The 15,888-nt window shown below is 40.7% G+C and overlaps 1 long non-coding RNA gene across 1 annotated transcript; it reads right to left on the minus strand.

Moving 5' to 3' along the window:
* Positions 13,778-15,882, minus strand: LOC110402505. The gene is made up of 2 exons (XR_002441147.1): positions 15,586-15,882; positions 13,778-15,479 (listed from the first exon to the last, which is right to left on the minus strand). It is a non-coding gene; the product is annotated as an uncharacterized LOC110402505 (long non-coding RNA).

Here is a 15,888-nt window from a genome sequence, read left to right on the forward strand (position 1 = left end):
GTGTCCTACAGTTCACCACTTCGGAAGCTATAAACCAATAGGCTGGAACTTGATGATCCTTGAGGTCCCTTCCAATCCAAGCCATTCCATGATTCTATGATTTCTGGTTATTTCTTACACTTGTACAGTAAACATTCCTTGCTCCATTTTTCCACACTACTCATGATTTTACAAGGCTCTTTCCTTTCATTCCCTAACATGTTTTTCCAAATCCAATGTGCCAACCTCTACTGAACCATCCCTTATATAGGAGGTGCTGTGTTCCTTTCATTAACCCCAGCACTCACGTATCTTTTCCAACTGCTATAACTTATAGCAGTGCTAGAGTTACTGCTATACCTTATATATAAGCCAAGATGAAGGGAAGGAGAGGACAACACAACAAAACTGCTGTATCTAATGGGAAAAGTCACACTTATCTGGTTCTTCACTTGTTCTTATTTTGGTTCTTTGTTTTTGACCACTGCTGTGTATTGATCTTATGTTTTCTCAGAGCTACCTTCTGCAACTCCAATACCTGCTTCCTCAGCAAGCACAGATAGTTCAGAATCCAAGATATGTTAACCTGGGGTTTTCTGCAACTACACTTAGATATGACCATATTGAACTGTAACAATCACCTGGTCATCTAGTATTGAGATACTCTTCCCCTGAATACTTATTGTCAACAGTCATTTCACTATGTGCAGTAAGCTCTAAAACAAACAGAAAAGTACAAACCACAGATTACTACTCCTAAAAAATGTCAGTACCAATTCTAATCACAGTCCTCAAAAGATTCTTTCCCCCACAACTAGTTAAGAGGACAGAAAGACTTATTACAAATATCACAGATCTCATGCCTCGCTACCATTCAGCCCTCTCAGAAGAAAAGGAACAGGAATCAGATGCAAAGGAGGAGGCGCCCGCAGAGATCACACCATGTGGTCCTTTTTCAAAAGCCTACACAGGCCCTAATACTCAGTGACTTCAACTCCTCTACTCCAAAATACATTAAAGCAGTTTCCAAGTAACAGGTTTTTGTGTTTTGTTTCATTATTGAAGAGACTTCAGAATTTCATTAAAGACACATAGACATACATGCTTACATAAAATGTACTATTCAGTGTACTGCCCTATTCAGTGTGACTATATCAAAAACTTAAGAATGTACAATTTCAGTTAGCTCACAGGTAACACTGACCTTCCTATGTGAAGATGGTACAAAAACATACAGCAGCTATTTCTCCTGCAGCAAATAGAAGAACAGCACAGTGGCAATGGAGAAGGGGAGGGGGAGGAATAGCAAATTCACTGTCTAGCTCCTACCTCCCTTTAGTAAATCTGTGCCCAACACGTCTTTACATTCTGTGCAACAATACATCTGCTTTATGTTTTATGTTCCCTTGATAACACCACTTTCTGCAAGAGTTTATATTACACCAGACTGCATCATCCTGAATTAATTCAGTTTCCAACCATTTGTGACATTATTAACCAACTGGTTTCCTGTGCATTGGGTAAGATGACACATTTTAGACACCTGAAGTTTTCAAAGCCTCAAAACCATCTGTTTTATAACTTTTAAAACTTAAGCCATTTTCCTAGTTTAAATTTCACCAGAGTAGAATTTATGAAACATGGTTTATGCAGACATTTCTACAGTAAAAGTATTTGTTAACTTAATATTAAATTTATACAATGTCCTTTCCAAAATAGAAAAATCTGTTCAGAGGCTGTAAATGTAACAGGCTGTTCAAATTACTTAGACCTGAGTTCCTATTCCTCTTTATAGCCAAGCTTTCCTTAAACTTATCACATACTCGGAGTAACAGTAAAGCCTTGTAACAACAACTAACATGGTTATCATGTCTAATAATTAATATGCAGAAGTTCATCATCTGGCAAAAGGGGTAGGAGAGAAGGAGAAACTGTCTTGTCCCTTTTTCTGGGGGAGATAAGTTTTCTTGTATTTATCACTAATGAAGAGAACTAAAAGTTGCACTAACAGGAAGAGTGTTGGTTGTTGGCCTGTGATAAATGGAACATCATGAGAAAAAAGGAAATGGAAATCTGCATTCACAGAGGGGTTACTCAGCATCTCCTCTCTCCCATTACTCTGTTCTGGAGCAAGCTGGCACTACACTCCCAAGGAGCATGACTAAGGAATCATGGTCTGCCAGCCATCCCCACAGGAGTCGGGAGAGCTTTCCATTTCCAGTATCTCATAAGGGATTTTTAAGAGAAGTCCCTCACTGACTGCTGCACGAATTCCAGTAACAGAAATACTGTGGCAAGTTTTCCACTTAAACAGTAGGGCCATATATTGTCATTAGAGAAGAAACTCTGTTAAAATATGACCAATTTCAACCCTGTGGTTTCAGATCAATATAGCAAGTCTTCAAGGAAGGAATAAGACTCCTTGAAAGACTACATTTCATCTTTGCAGGGGGGCGGGGGGGAGAAGAAAAAAAATCAATACAAGAGGTTGCTTTTCCAGAATGTTATGAAATGTTATCATCTTACAAGCAATTTTACATGTCTTTTCTGTTACTAGCATCACTTACAGTACACTGCTCTCCTTAGCTGACTGTATTCAACTTACTGCTGAATACGTGGTATTCAAGCTGCTCACAGGAAGAAGCCATGGAAGTGTCAAAGCAGGTTAAATTTTTCAGACAGCCAGTGAGCTCCCCAGAGTGACAGACTGCTGCTTATTTAAGGAATAGAGTAATAAGCATAACGCATTTTTCCACATACATGTTAAACACAGGAAAATCTTTAATAACATGACTTTATTATTAGGCACTAAGAAGAAATTATATATGGTCCCTGAAACAAAGCCATCTGTCTGGCAAATACACATTTTGTCCCCTGAAACATTAGTTTAACAAGCTTAATTTCAACTAATCTAAGAAGTATATAACTATACAAAGATTTTATTTCAATGCCTATTGAACATAGTTATTTAAACAATTATTAATCCACATGTCCTGACTAAAAATATTTTATTTAAATCATTTAATCTCAACCATAATGAGTCTCTCAGCAGCAAGATGCACGTAACACTCCATTGGAAGAAACTGCTCTACATTCTGTGTAATGTAGAAAGAAACAAACAGCGCAGAAAGACCCACAGGCCCCTCTCAAAGTCTGAAAGTTATTCAGGACAGGAGATGCTCTCTACATGCCACAGAAGCCTGTGCGTTACCACACGCAAACAGGCCAGGCAACTATTAAGATAATTCTCTAAATGGAAAAGTGACTCTGTATTTTAAAGAGAAAAAGATTGAAAGTACAAAACGATGGAAAAAGAACTCCAGTCATCCTACTAACACCATGTAGTTCCACCAAATCATACAAGCAAATTAGTTTTTTCTTGCTCTTAAAGCAGTAAAACAAAGACCTAACGTCCATAGATTATAGGAAAAGTGTTAAACACATTAATTTTACTTTATATCATGGAATCCCAAAAAAGCCCTGTAAAGAAAGACAGTTACAAGTTTGTCTGGCAAAGTACGTGGTGCCTCTTAAAATGACAGATTGTTATTAGGTACATTTACAGAAAAGAGAGCAACAGAAAACAGAACTTGTTTGTTTATGTGGCTCTGTCTGAAATTTCAGCTATTTTGCAGTAACTTCACACCGCTGGCACCAACCTTCCTCCATCCATCATCTCTCGTGTTGCTGTGAATCATCGCAGGACACTACAGCACCTGCTTCTAGTACAGACTCTTTAAAAGCTGTGGGAGAGCTACTTTCCCAACAGACTGTTTTATTGGATTGTTACTCCTTGTTACACGGCTGCACTTTACAGTCTGTAAAAGTTGTTCTGTTCAGTCAGTGGTTCACAAATTAACCCATAAAATGGCAAAAACCTCAATAAAAAGCGTTCCTCATTCTCAGATCACAGCCAAGGTTCACAGAGCATAACAAGGGGAAATATCCACCCAAAAGGCAAACAGGGAAAGCCACTCATGGTTTGTTGATCCGCTGGCTCAGCCACTGAAGGCAACAGAGTTGAAATTTTCCTTAGAAAATGCCACTCCAGCTGATGGCACTCGTAAGTTTTCTTCTTACATGTTCACTTTAAAACCGAAGAAAAGAACAACCAGACACAGTAGCCACTTCTCTGCCAAAACAAAGGTTACCTTTTTTGCAACCAAATACGAAGTACACAGTCACTGTGCAGTTTTATCCCAACTATAAAATAAAAGCATTAGTCAAGGCTGCCACCCAAATTACAAACCTGTGAGCCTACCACAATGTTCTCAAGCACCAGTTACAGCCTAACTTTTTGAGCAAAGCAATCACATTTATAAAGAAAAAATTAAAAAGATAAAAAGCACATTAAATTCACCTGAAATACATTAAAAAGTTAAAAATTCTATTTAGAATGCTTATCATCTCGTTAATGCCTTAACTAACTACTACCACACACAAAACCACGTTTACCCCCAAAACACTGGTTTAAGTCTGGAAACACATCTACTGCACTGAGCAAGCACTGGAGGTTAGTTCTTATTAATTGTTTTGTGGCTGTAAAGTGCAATTTAGGAAGATTCATTTAGATCGGACTGTACCTTTTATTCAAAACAGAGAGAAAAGAATCAAAGCCTATCTAATTTTTGCATTCACAAAACCCGTTCTGCTGTCAAAGCAGCAGAGCACAACCAAACAATTGCACTGAAACATATAATTATTGCAGCAAGCCCAGCCACAATTTGGCAAAGTGTCCACTGTTATTTGTTTTCTAAGGGAAGTTTTAGAGAAACTAATAGCCACAACTATCCAGTAATACTCTTGGCAGCAAAGTCATACACTGCACTGAGTTCCTGAATGGCACACCTCTAGAACTTTGTGTTCAGTAGTAACTTAAGTGCCACATTTTTTCAAGGATGTTGGAATATCTGTAGTGGATTTTTACCTTGCATTTCAGTGAAACAGGAAGCTGTAGTAAGATTAAGGAAATTAACCTCAAATCAATTTGTTCGCCTACAAACAGCCTAAAACAAAGGTGCTTTGCTCCCACACAGAACAGGATAATCCAAACCTAAGTGAGGGTCTCCTATGGACAAGATCAGGACATAAGCCCTCCACACAGGCTGTGTTCCCATATTCTATCCTATATTCAATGCCATATAGCATGCAGTTGCTTAAAATCCTGTTACCACAAAACACATTAAATACAGCAGGAAGATGAAACTTCAGTAGCACCCTCTGTACAAGACAACAGCAAGCGTAGCCAAGTTCAAACTCAATGCTTTTCCAGTGCTTAAGCATTACAGCTTTGAGCCCCTCAAATACCTAGTAGCAAAGGCTTTGAAAAACTGAAAACAAACAATTCATTTTTACTGTTTTAATGTCTGTACTTGGTTAACCCTTATCAGCAGGATGAGCTCTAAACTACCCAGCAGTCCTGCCTGGTAGGTATCTGTGGCACGAAGGCGTTTTTCTATCATGAAGTCAAATACTTTTGTCTCTTTAGCGAAGGTTGGGGGATGAACAGCATTTGCAAGAGACCTGTACATTATGGGAATCCATCAAGGGCAGAGAACTTACCCAAATCAACTCTTGGATACTTCAGAGGATTTTCCTATAGGTTCTCTCCCCATACTAGTTATCTCCAGAGAGCAATCCCACGTTTACACTCAAATACACGTACTCAATATCTACCAGGTGAATTAAAACAGATGTAAGAAATGTTCCACTTTCCTGCTGCCATATAGATACTTCACAGATTATTTGTTATCAAGTCAGACATCTAGAAGGTTTTTTCCATGCTTAAAAATACATGATGCACTATTTTCATTCCCACAGTTTTAAGATGACATAACAACAAAAGGAAGCCAGTCTAAAGTTTATCCTGTTTTCCAATGTTCATTCTTGAGAAGTAAGATTGCAGACTCCTTTAACATTTAAAACCTTTTGCCATTATCTCAAGCACATCAAATACATTATACTTAAATTTTACGGCACCAGCTTAAGACCTACAAGCGTACTGCATCCCATCACTTATCATAAACCAGTATGTGCTTTTAACAGCAACACTGACCAAAGCTTCCACTGGTCAGAGTGCATATGCTTAAAACTCACACACAATCACCTCCAATGTCTTTGGAAAAATATAGAACTTGTCATTTCATTTTTAAAGGCTTCCCTCCCTCACCTCCCCACCCCCATGGCTCAGAATAAGGAAAAAAAATGAAAACTCTCAGCATCTTCATTCCTCCTTGACACTTTACTCTCAGTATGTGAATAAATTGTCAAGTATTTCTCTTTCCTAACTCTTATCTCAAGAATGCCTCACACCTGCACTCTGCAATCACACATAAATAGGCACTAAAAGCCACTAGAAACAATGCTTTGGATTGCTCCAGTGACCACAGCTGTTTACAGAAGTGCTTGCACAAACATGTTAGCAAGACCATGTCTGTCAGAGCATGGTTTGGAAGGCACACACAGGAAAACCAGAAGAGGATATCTATAAACGTTTTACTATTTGATTTATTGTTTCTTTTTGTTAAATCATTACTCCGGTTTTATGGTTGCTTTTTTATTACTATTATTTTTTTCCCCACGCCAGAAAGGCAGAGGAAGCAGAAACAAGCACAGCTCCTGGTTGTTAAGCTGGATAAAAGCCAATCTTGACAACAAGCATGTTCCCCAGCACTGCATGCCTTCTCACTGGGATCAGACAGGCCACAGACAGCCTGCACAAGTTGCACAGATCCTCACACACACACCCCCTGCTACTGCTCATTTGCCCCCTTTGAAAGTTCATGTTTAATATTTACCTCTAAGTTTAACAACATGCTTACAGAATACATTTGCCTTTAGGCCAAATGCATTTACCATGCCTCATGGATAGCTAAGGAGCCTTTCAACCATCCACTACCAATTTTCTCCGAGTTGGATGATGGGTGGCTGCCCCTTCCAGGCCAGAAGCAAGCATATGCCATCCCTTCAGCTGCAGCAGCTCAAACCCAAGGCAGGGCATTAACCAGAGTCAGGAGCGCTCCCTGCCCGGCTCACAGCAGGATGCTGGAAACAACACCTGAAGCTCCCAGGGCCGGCAGCTCACAGCCAGACTCCAGATGTCCTCCCTTCAAGTCCTTGTACATATCTCTGTGATTGCAGAGTGGTTTCTGCAGTGAAATTGCTTTCAATCTCACCTCAGAATTCAAAACTTTGGAATAAAAACTGCTCCAACCAAATTCCATGGTACAGCTTCTATGCAACGCTAACTACTTTGACCACTGAATAGTTTCAAAGATAAAAATCCAAATCCGTGCTAGAAATGACAAGTTATGAACACTGCAGGACCTAAATGTACACTTCGACAGGTTTTTCTGGTCCTTCAGCCTTTGCTTTTGGCTCAGAGCACAAGTGTGGGGCCGCTGGTGGTTGAGAACTGCCGCTCCAGGTGCAGAACACACACTGCTGGCCTCCGAGGGAGGAGGAGCATCGCGCTGCGGCACTTCCCCCAGCAGAGAACACCCAGACTTCTGCACACACACTAAGCACACGAAGTCCTGACTTAGAAGTATGAATCAAGCATTGTGTCAGAACGTTGAGGGTTTGGGGTCTTTTTAAAACCTGATCAAGCATAATGTGAAATACTCCCTTGCTGAAGATAATCTTAAACCTCAAAAAGGTCCTATTAAAAAATAAAGGAGATGCTGGAAGTTTTAGCTTTGTTCAAACCACAGCAGCTGCACAAGCAGCATGTTAGTATGAAAAACTTAAGAGGGATACAGGAGGGAAGCCCAGAAGTACACAGTAAATAGAGTTCAACAGAAATTAGAAGACAGTCAAGCCATAAAATATTCTGGTCTTACTAAATGACTGCATTCCAAAAGGGTATTTTGTAAGCTAGACCATTCTCCAAAAAGAAAATACATATTTACTCTTGAAATGCCACCTTTGTAAATGGAATGATATTCAAAAAAATATTTCGTCCAATTCTACTTCACACACTTTGAAGGCATCAAATTGGACAGCAAGATCTAATCGCTTCCTCATAAGACAGCAACCATTTATTAGGCACCGGATCTTCAAAAGATTGCCTTGTTGGCAGCATCAAAGGTAACAGAAAATGGTTAGTTTACCTGAAAATCTATTTTAAAACAGACTAAATTATTTTCAAGAAAAAGGGAAGGCCTCTGTAGCTTTACTTTACTTTTTCTTCCCGACAGTAAGTTAAAAATAAAGGAGGAGCAAACAACAGCGCCATGATGTTCAATATTCCCAGAGGCACTAACTTGGTTAAGGGAAACCACTGTAGCGCTGTGGCATCTCATGCAGTCCATCCAGTAATGCATCAGGAAGAGCGTGCAATAATACCTATTTCACCGGGAAAGTACATTTTAAGAGCAAACACAGCTGAGGGCGTGCTGACAAATGAGACGCTGAAACTTTTCACTGCGAAGTTATCAATGGGAGCGCTGCTGAAATAGGATTCTATCTACGAAGTTCCCCATCCACCACTGGGATACAAAATATCTGGCATCATGACTTTGTTTCTAGAAGCCAGATATTTTGTGTACCATAAAAAAAACAAACACTGTTCTTGTATCCATGATCAAGAATCTGTCTGAGAATATAACAACAGAGTTTAGGCCAACAGGTGAGGCCTATTATTTATGTCCTTGTGGTTCAGCATGCCCTCTGACACACTACTTTTATCACAGACAAAAGAAGGATGTGACTGGCTTCAGCTTTTGTAAAAATTAATCCCTGTTTTCTGAAGGAATCCATCCCCTGAAATCAGATCTTGCAAAATGTTATTTCCTGCTCCCCAATTTACCTGTCATTCAAACGCTAAAGGAGTCACAAGTCCTCAACAGCTTTTGCATTGTTCCGGTGACACAGCTTGGTCTGCGTAACATGTCACAGTAAGATTCTATCATTTTCACATCAGACTTTTTAATTTCATTCCCTATGACTCTAAATTTGGAAGTCCTTTTCAGAATTACAATAACCCTTTGTCCCTGACCCTAATCAATTGCTGATTAATATTTTGTGTTTTAAAAGACGTTGCAAATGCCATGTGTTGCAAAAAGATTTCTACTACTGCAAAATCTTCTCCAAAGCCCCCACAGGCTCAATGCACAGAAACACGAATATTTCAAAGAAAAAACAGATACGCTATTTTTGCAATCACTCTGAATATGCTCAGAAACAACAAATACAGCAAAGATAACAGAAATATTCAAAATGCAAAGACACCCAGGCAAAAGATTCAGGAGGAAAAAATAAAACTAAATTAGCTGGAAATTCCTTCCCACTTTCCAGAAACTCAGAGGAGCAAGCGTCATCCCTGCTCAGTTGTTACCAGTTTCTGCATGCTCTCAACAGCCTCTTTGCACCTTTGTCAAAGTGTAATGAAATAGTACTGCCTTTCAATCTGTTGTCTTCAAAAGATCAGTCCTATATTACAATACAGAAACATATATACACAGAGGCTGAGAAATATACATCTATACATTTATTTTTTGTAATTATATTATATATATATTCCTTATTCTCCCTTGTGTATTTTATATGTTTATGCCTATATATAAAACAGAAAAATAAAACAAGATCTTTTGAGAGTAAAAGAAAAGCTTCAGAAGTAAATGGGGAATATATGTATTTTAATTTAAGAAACCTAAGATCCCATCCCCACACTCCTTACAGTTTTACAGCAATTATGCACAAGGTTTGCATAAACACTTCAAAATCATCAAAAGCTGTTTTATCAAAACAGCACTTAAGTTTTACATATGTTTCAACACAAATTAGTATTCTGAATTAAACAGCAAGTTGAAAAAATTGGATGTCAGCTGTCAGTCATTTTAAACTCTAACCAGATATAAAGAGGGGACGGACGTAAGGGAAGGCAGATAAAAGACAGGGCCTAAGTGATGGACAGATTCTTTGCAAGTACTTTTGCAATGTAATTATCTTATTCTCTGACTGCCCTAGACTCCTAGCTACTCACCATAGATTTTATCACTACTGGAAGGCTTGAATAATAATTATTACAGCAGTAACATTACTGGAGCACAGTAACACTGGGATACCGCAGAGTAAGAACAGTAACATACTGAATACCAGAGAGAATAGAAAGACACACAGATATAGTTTGGCTTCCTGCAGACAATGCCTCTGTGATATAAAGAGAATATTTCTGCCCATAGGAAGCTAAAACATAGCAATTCATTACTGGGGAACACGAGAACACTGAATACAAAGCCAACCTCTGACATGCCAGGGCAAAATCTGCAACAACACAGGTGTCCCGGCAGCCAGCACACTCCTGTCACACATACGTATGAGGGGTGCCTTCCCTCCCCTATAAGGCAGAAGGTTTCTCTCAATGTGGCCTTTCCCAAGACGCTGCAGCTCCACTGGGCCACAAGTTTTCAGGGAGCAGTTAAATGCAGCAGGCACAGCAGAAGGTTCAGATGAGATGCTGCTGCCAGGACAGGCTGCAGCCAAGGTCGGTAGGTGTTTAGGGAAGGCTGAACCAGCTGGCCAGCCTTCAGATGCCTCACTCGGCACTGACTCCCTTTTTCACTACAACTTTTATCTGCAATAGCTTTTCCAACCAGAAATACAGCTGTTCAGCTATTTTTCTTCATGGCACTTTCATCGTACTTACTAGGTTAGTATTTAAAATATATAAACAAGGAAATAGCACCACATTTCAAACAAAGTACCGCTGTTTTAACACTGTTTTGACAAGGTTTAAATACATTTCATACGAACAACGACTACAGATTGCATACAATTTCAAAAAGTGGCTGCATTTTCACCCAATTAAGTGGCCATATGTGGACTATTCCATATGCAAAAGCCATCTATTTCCTGAAGAGGAACAAGAAATTGGGGAAAGGCACTCATTAGCTGAACACAAGATCAGTCTGGACAGAATAACCACAAGTGAGCGGTGACTCACAGTTGCCAGTCAGTAGATACAAAGTTGACTTGCTCACGATCTGCTCAAATATCCCTAACTTCAACAGTCAGGGCAATACAAAGCCAAGCACAAGAAAAGAATCCATCTGCAAATGCATCACTTTGCTGAATTAAGAAAGAAAGAAAAAAACCTAAATCTTGCTTCACTTCAGATGTACAAGTTAAACTGGAGAGGATTTTCTAACCTGTTTCTCTAATTCCAAAGCTTAAGTAGTTTACCAGGAGCTGTTTGGGGTGTCATTTTTTTTTAATATACAAGCAAACATATATGATGTGTGTATTCGTACATACACATTTACATTATATAAAATGCATGATCAGTTGGTTTAAATTTAGTGGAGAATCTGGGGGTCTGTGGTTTTCTTTAGGTGTTGCTTAATTTTAAACGGTTCCTTTGATGATCACCTCCTTCCACTCACACAATTACACAAAAATTCTAGCTACTTCCTCTGTGCTCAGAGGCAGAAAAACAGAGGGAGCATTAACAGCACTATACCATAATATCATGGTTTTAGTTGCTTTATCACAGAGTAAACAAAGTCATTAAAAATGACTTTCTGATTTCCAGTAGTTGTTTCCACTTTTACAGTGCCAAGCACATCACTGAAACCGGCTATGTATTGCATTACTGAAATAACCCAATCTCTCTTCTTCTGTAGAAAACAAACCTATGGAAGCACAGGACAAAGTCCTTTACAGATTTGCTATTGAGTTTCACAGCCTTGAACTAATTCCCTACTGCATAGCTACTATTACCAAACCTGCGATACTGTGCTAACTCACAAAGAATGTGGTACTTGCATTCCATGGCAGTTCAAGAAGCCTTTTCTATCCTATGCAGCTGACTGTAGCCATGGTTCTTTCTTGGGGTTTCTGTTGAAGATGGTATTTCAGCTCTTTTTGCTCTCCTACAACTTCATACATTAAAAAGCAACATACGTAGACATGTAGTAATTTAAGTCTGGCCTCTTCCAATGGAGAATCTAGAAAGACAGTGCCTTCTCTGGAGATTACCTCATCCTCTACAGTACATGGCACGAGAGACAAGAGCTGTGTGCTCTATCTGGTTTCTCAGGTCCATTTCATTTCTAAGAACTACCCTCAAAATATCTTTAACAAAAATATCCCCTTGCCAGATATCAGATGCTGCCGTGAAGAGTTATTAGAAGCAAAGGCAGAGTGCTCACCACATCACTAAATCTTTTTTTTACTAAAAGTATAAGGCCTGCAAACTACATGTGATAATACTGAAGTTTCTTACGTGCAGCCCTACAGAACAGGAGAAAGGGAAAAAAACAGAGAACAGCAGCTCCTGTTTTATCTTCACTGCTGAAAACAGAGTTACTGGAGTGCCAGCAGAAAGGGTGAGATCAAGCCTCAGAGCCTTTTAGCAAGGCTGAATGGTCTTGGGATGTGCTTGAGAGCATGCACCATTCCGTATCAGTCGGAATTCAGGCAGTACCAAATTCTGAGGAAAAAGGAATAGCTGCACCTGCAATATTCATCCCCAGTAAAATAACAAGTATAAAATTACAAACAAAATAAAATAAGGTTTATACAACTGCTCTACTGCACACTTTTCAAAGGGAAGTACAAGTGTAGTATGGAAGTGGTTTCAAATTTGTTCCAAAGTGTCTGGGATGAGAGGGGGAATGGTGAAGGGGAACATGAAGGGGACTACACGAAAAAGCACGAGGGCACCAGCAAGGCAAAGTGCGAGAGTCGTTCACTGGCTGTAGTTACAGTGAGAAAGCAGCATTAGAACTCCTATTTCTGGAAACACGGCATATGAGAAAAGAGCTTCTGAAAGAGTGCCTCAGGCTGCTCAGAAGAAAATAATAACAATTGGGCAACGGAGTTATATTTTAAAGAAATGCTGGTAAATTATTTGCATAGCTGTGCATAGCCAGAGCTACCAACAATCAAACAACTGTTTAAAAATGGGATCTCAGTATAAATAATACACTAAGGAAGCATGCATGCTATATTATGAGGGACGATTTAAAAAATTTTCCGGGTGATTTTCCAAACATACGCAACTGGCAAACCTAGTGACAGTTGGGCTTTTTTCCAAATGAAGGAAAAATAAATAAATTAGTTTAACATCCCCAAAACACACACACACAGACTTCTAGAAAGCTTCAGAAGTTAAAACATTCAACTGCAGAGGAGCAGAGGTTCGCTATGTATCTGCATGGTGCTTAGAACAGCATCACTCCAGCAGAGTCAACTGATGAAAGAAAAAAAAATAACGCAGCCTCGTAACTTGGCAATCAATTAATGATTAATTGCATTTATTTTCCTCGGTTCAGGAAAAGAATCTTGGCCTTTTACATACTGAAATAACACATAATCAGCCAGAAGTTTGTTAGCACTTTGTAGAAGTGCTCCAGCTGTAGAGCTGACCTGTGCTTCAACAGTGTCAGAAGGAATCATCCAGACAGTCACAGAGCTGTTCAGCCCGATCCCTGCTGCGCTACATCTCACTCAGACGAGGCCAATACCTAAGGATCACTGAGCAGTCCGATGCGACTCCCGCCCCTCAGAAGAGCAGCCCTGCCTGCCCAACCCCACAGGCCTTCCCTCAGCAAGCCACTGCAGCGCACCGCTGGCTTCACTGAAAGCAATGAAGTCCTGACTGGCCACAGCCTTCCCAGGCTGTCAATTCAGCTGCCTGTAATGTGCAAACTGGAAAATAATATGAACAATTAATAGCTGTATGTACAAATGTCACCTAAAAATACTGGAAATAGGACTGTGACAGGCCCTGCTTGTGATCTCACCCCCACAGACCGTCTGTAAAGAGCATAACAAGTCCAACTGCAGCAAAGGGTTACAACAAATATTTCCTTTATTTTTGAATTAGAGGTCTCTTTCACATGATGAAGAAAACCATGAGTTTACACATACATTTTAAAACAGTATTATGATCACAATTTTGTCAGAGAGAAAGATGCAACATAAGCATTTATGATGGCCGTGTGCTTCTTTTTCTATACTTCTCAAATTAAAAATTTCCAATGGTGACTGAAATTCACTTACATAAGGGAATCACACTTAGAGGAATAAAGAGGTTCCCTCTCTTTCTTCCCCCAGAAACACACTCCAAGTTCATGTCACAGGTAAGGTGCTTAAGAATGCTGAACAGAAATTGAGCCTCGCACCAGCTGCTCGGTACAGAAGCAGCAGTTACCCAGTTGTGAAGAAACTGAACGAAACCCAGTCAGAAAGTCTGACCAAATGCTCTTAGACCTGCCGATAAGATTGCAGAATTATTCTATTTGCTATCAGATCTGAATTCATTCCTTTTTCCTAGCCATAGGCTAATCCTCACAACTTCCAGGATGACAATTCATCACCCGATGTATTCACACAAACACGCAAAGTTCAAAACCCAGCACCCAAACCACATGACATGCCGTAGCACTCCCAACACCAGGAGCCCACTGACGCACAACCCGATCCGCTCTGCTACCACCACACCACAGCATGAATGCTTCTTCACACACAGAGCCACTCTGAAGGGGACAGGGAGAAGGATGGAAGTGCATTAGGCCAGCTCATTAGTTTGACTCAGAGAAAACCATTTTCCATATTGCAGCTCTGTAGTAATACCATCAACACTGTCAAGTGATTTCTGCAATGAAACATTAACATTCGCCAGTCATAAAATATATACCAAATATGTAAAAAGGAGACATTCAGACAGCGAGAAGCTCTTTAACAAAGCATACGCTCAAGTTAAAAAACAGAACCTGAGCTCAAAGCTGTTACAGAAAGACTTTTTTCCTCTCGTTAGGCAGGTTTTAGAGAACCACTGGTAAGGAAATCTTTCCATCATACCTTCAAGAGAGTTTACAGAAGTTCTCCTTTCTCCTTATGAAATAAAATCAGCAGAACACAATAATTAGATGCTTTTCCTACAATAGCATGAGCTCTGTATTTTAATCTTCTAAATGTTTAACTTATTCATATCCATTATATATATATTGCAGAGGAAGTCTCTCCAGCAATACTCTATTCTCACTTTGCATTATGCCAACCCTCCCAATGCCAGGAGCTGGATTTCCCAAAGGTAACTGTGCCAGTAATGGATGGACCGAAGCCGCTGACCCCAACCAGTCTAAAGTAGGCAGATACACAAGACCTCTGTACCCTGAGCATCAACACGTGCTTGGAACTGACTTTCCATTTCTCTCATTCTCCTCCTCAAAATTTTGTTCACAACTCTTGTGATTATGCCCTGATGATAATTAAGACACATTTTCAACTGCAAATTACGCAGAGCACAACCGTCCCATAACTTGAAAAGCTGAGCGATGCCGCTTGCAGGGCTCCGGCCTCCGACAGCCAGTTCCAGGAGCTCGATGGGAGAGGAGTGCAGAGCCGCGAGGTCCCAGCGCGCTCAGCCAGCCCAGCTCAGCCAAGCCACGCGGCTCTGGCCGTGCCAGAAGCCCGGGGGGAAGCTTCCCGTGGCACTCACAGCCCGCTCGGAGTTCGAACTCAAGTTCAGCATTATAAGGGTGCTTTGATTCCTACAAACTTGAAGCGCTTGTGGTTATGAACGTTAATAAGCCGAACAATGTGGGACAGCACCCCAGCAGAACCTGTCAGCCAGCCCCCCGCGCACCGGCCTCCCACCTTGCGCTGAGCGCCCCGGCGCACAGACCGGCTGCGCGGGTACGTGCTCCACACACCCTTGAGATCCTTCAGCACTGTGCATCGCATTCGAGTTCTGCGGCACCGGTAACCAAGCCAAGCGTCACTGACCGGGCAGCCGTCACTCTGCAGGGCTTTCCAACAGAAAAGGAAGAGCAAACCTCACGCAGGACTTCCCAAGCCCGTCGTTAAAGCGCCTTTCCCGAAGCCGCGGCCCGTGGCGGCGCCCCGGGGCAGCTCCCCGCCGCCAGGACGGCGCCGTGCCACACGCGGCCGCGTTCCGTT

The sequence above is a fragment of the Numida meleagris genome, chromosome 7 (genome assembly GCF_002078875.1).
Source record: "Numida meleagris isolate 19003 breed g44 Domestic line chromosome 7, NumMel1.0, whole genome shotgun sequence".
Taxonomy (NCBI): Eukaryota; Metazoa; Chordata; class Aves; order Galliformes; family Numididae; genus Numida; species Numida meleagris.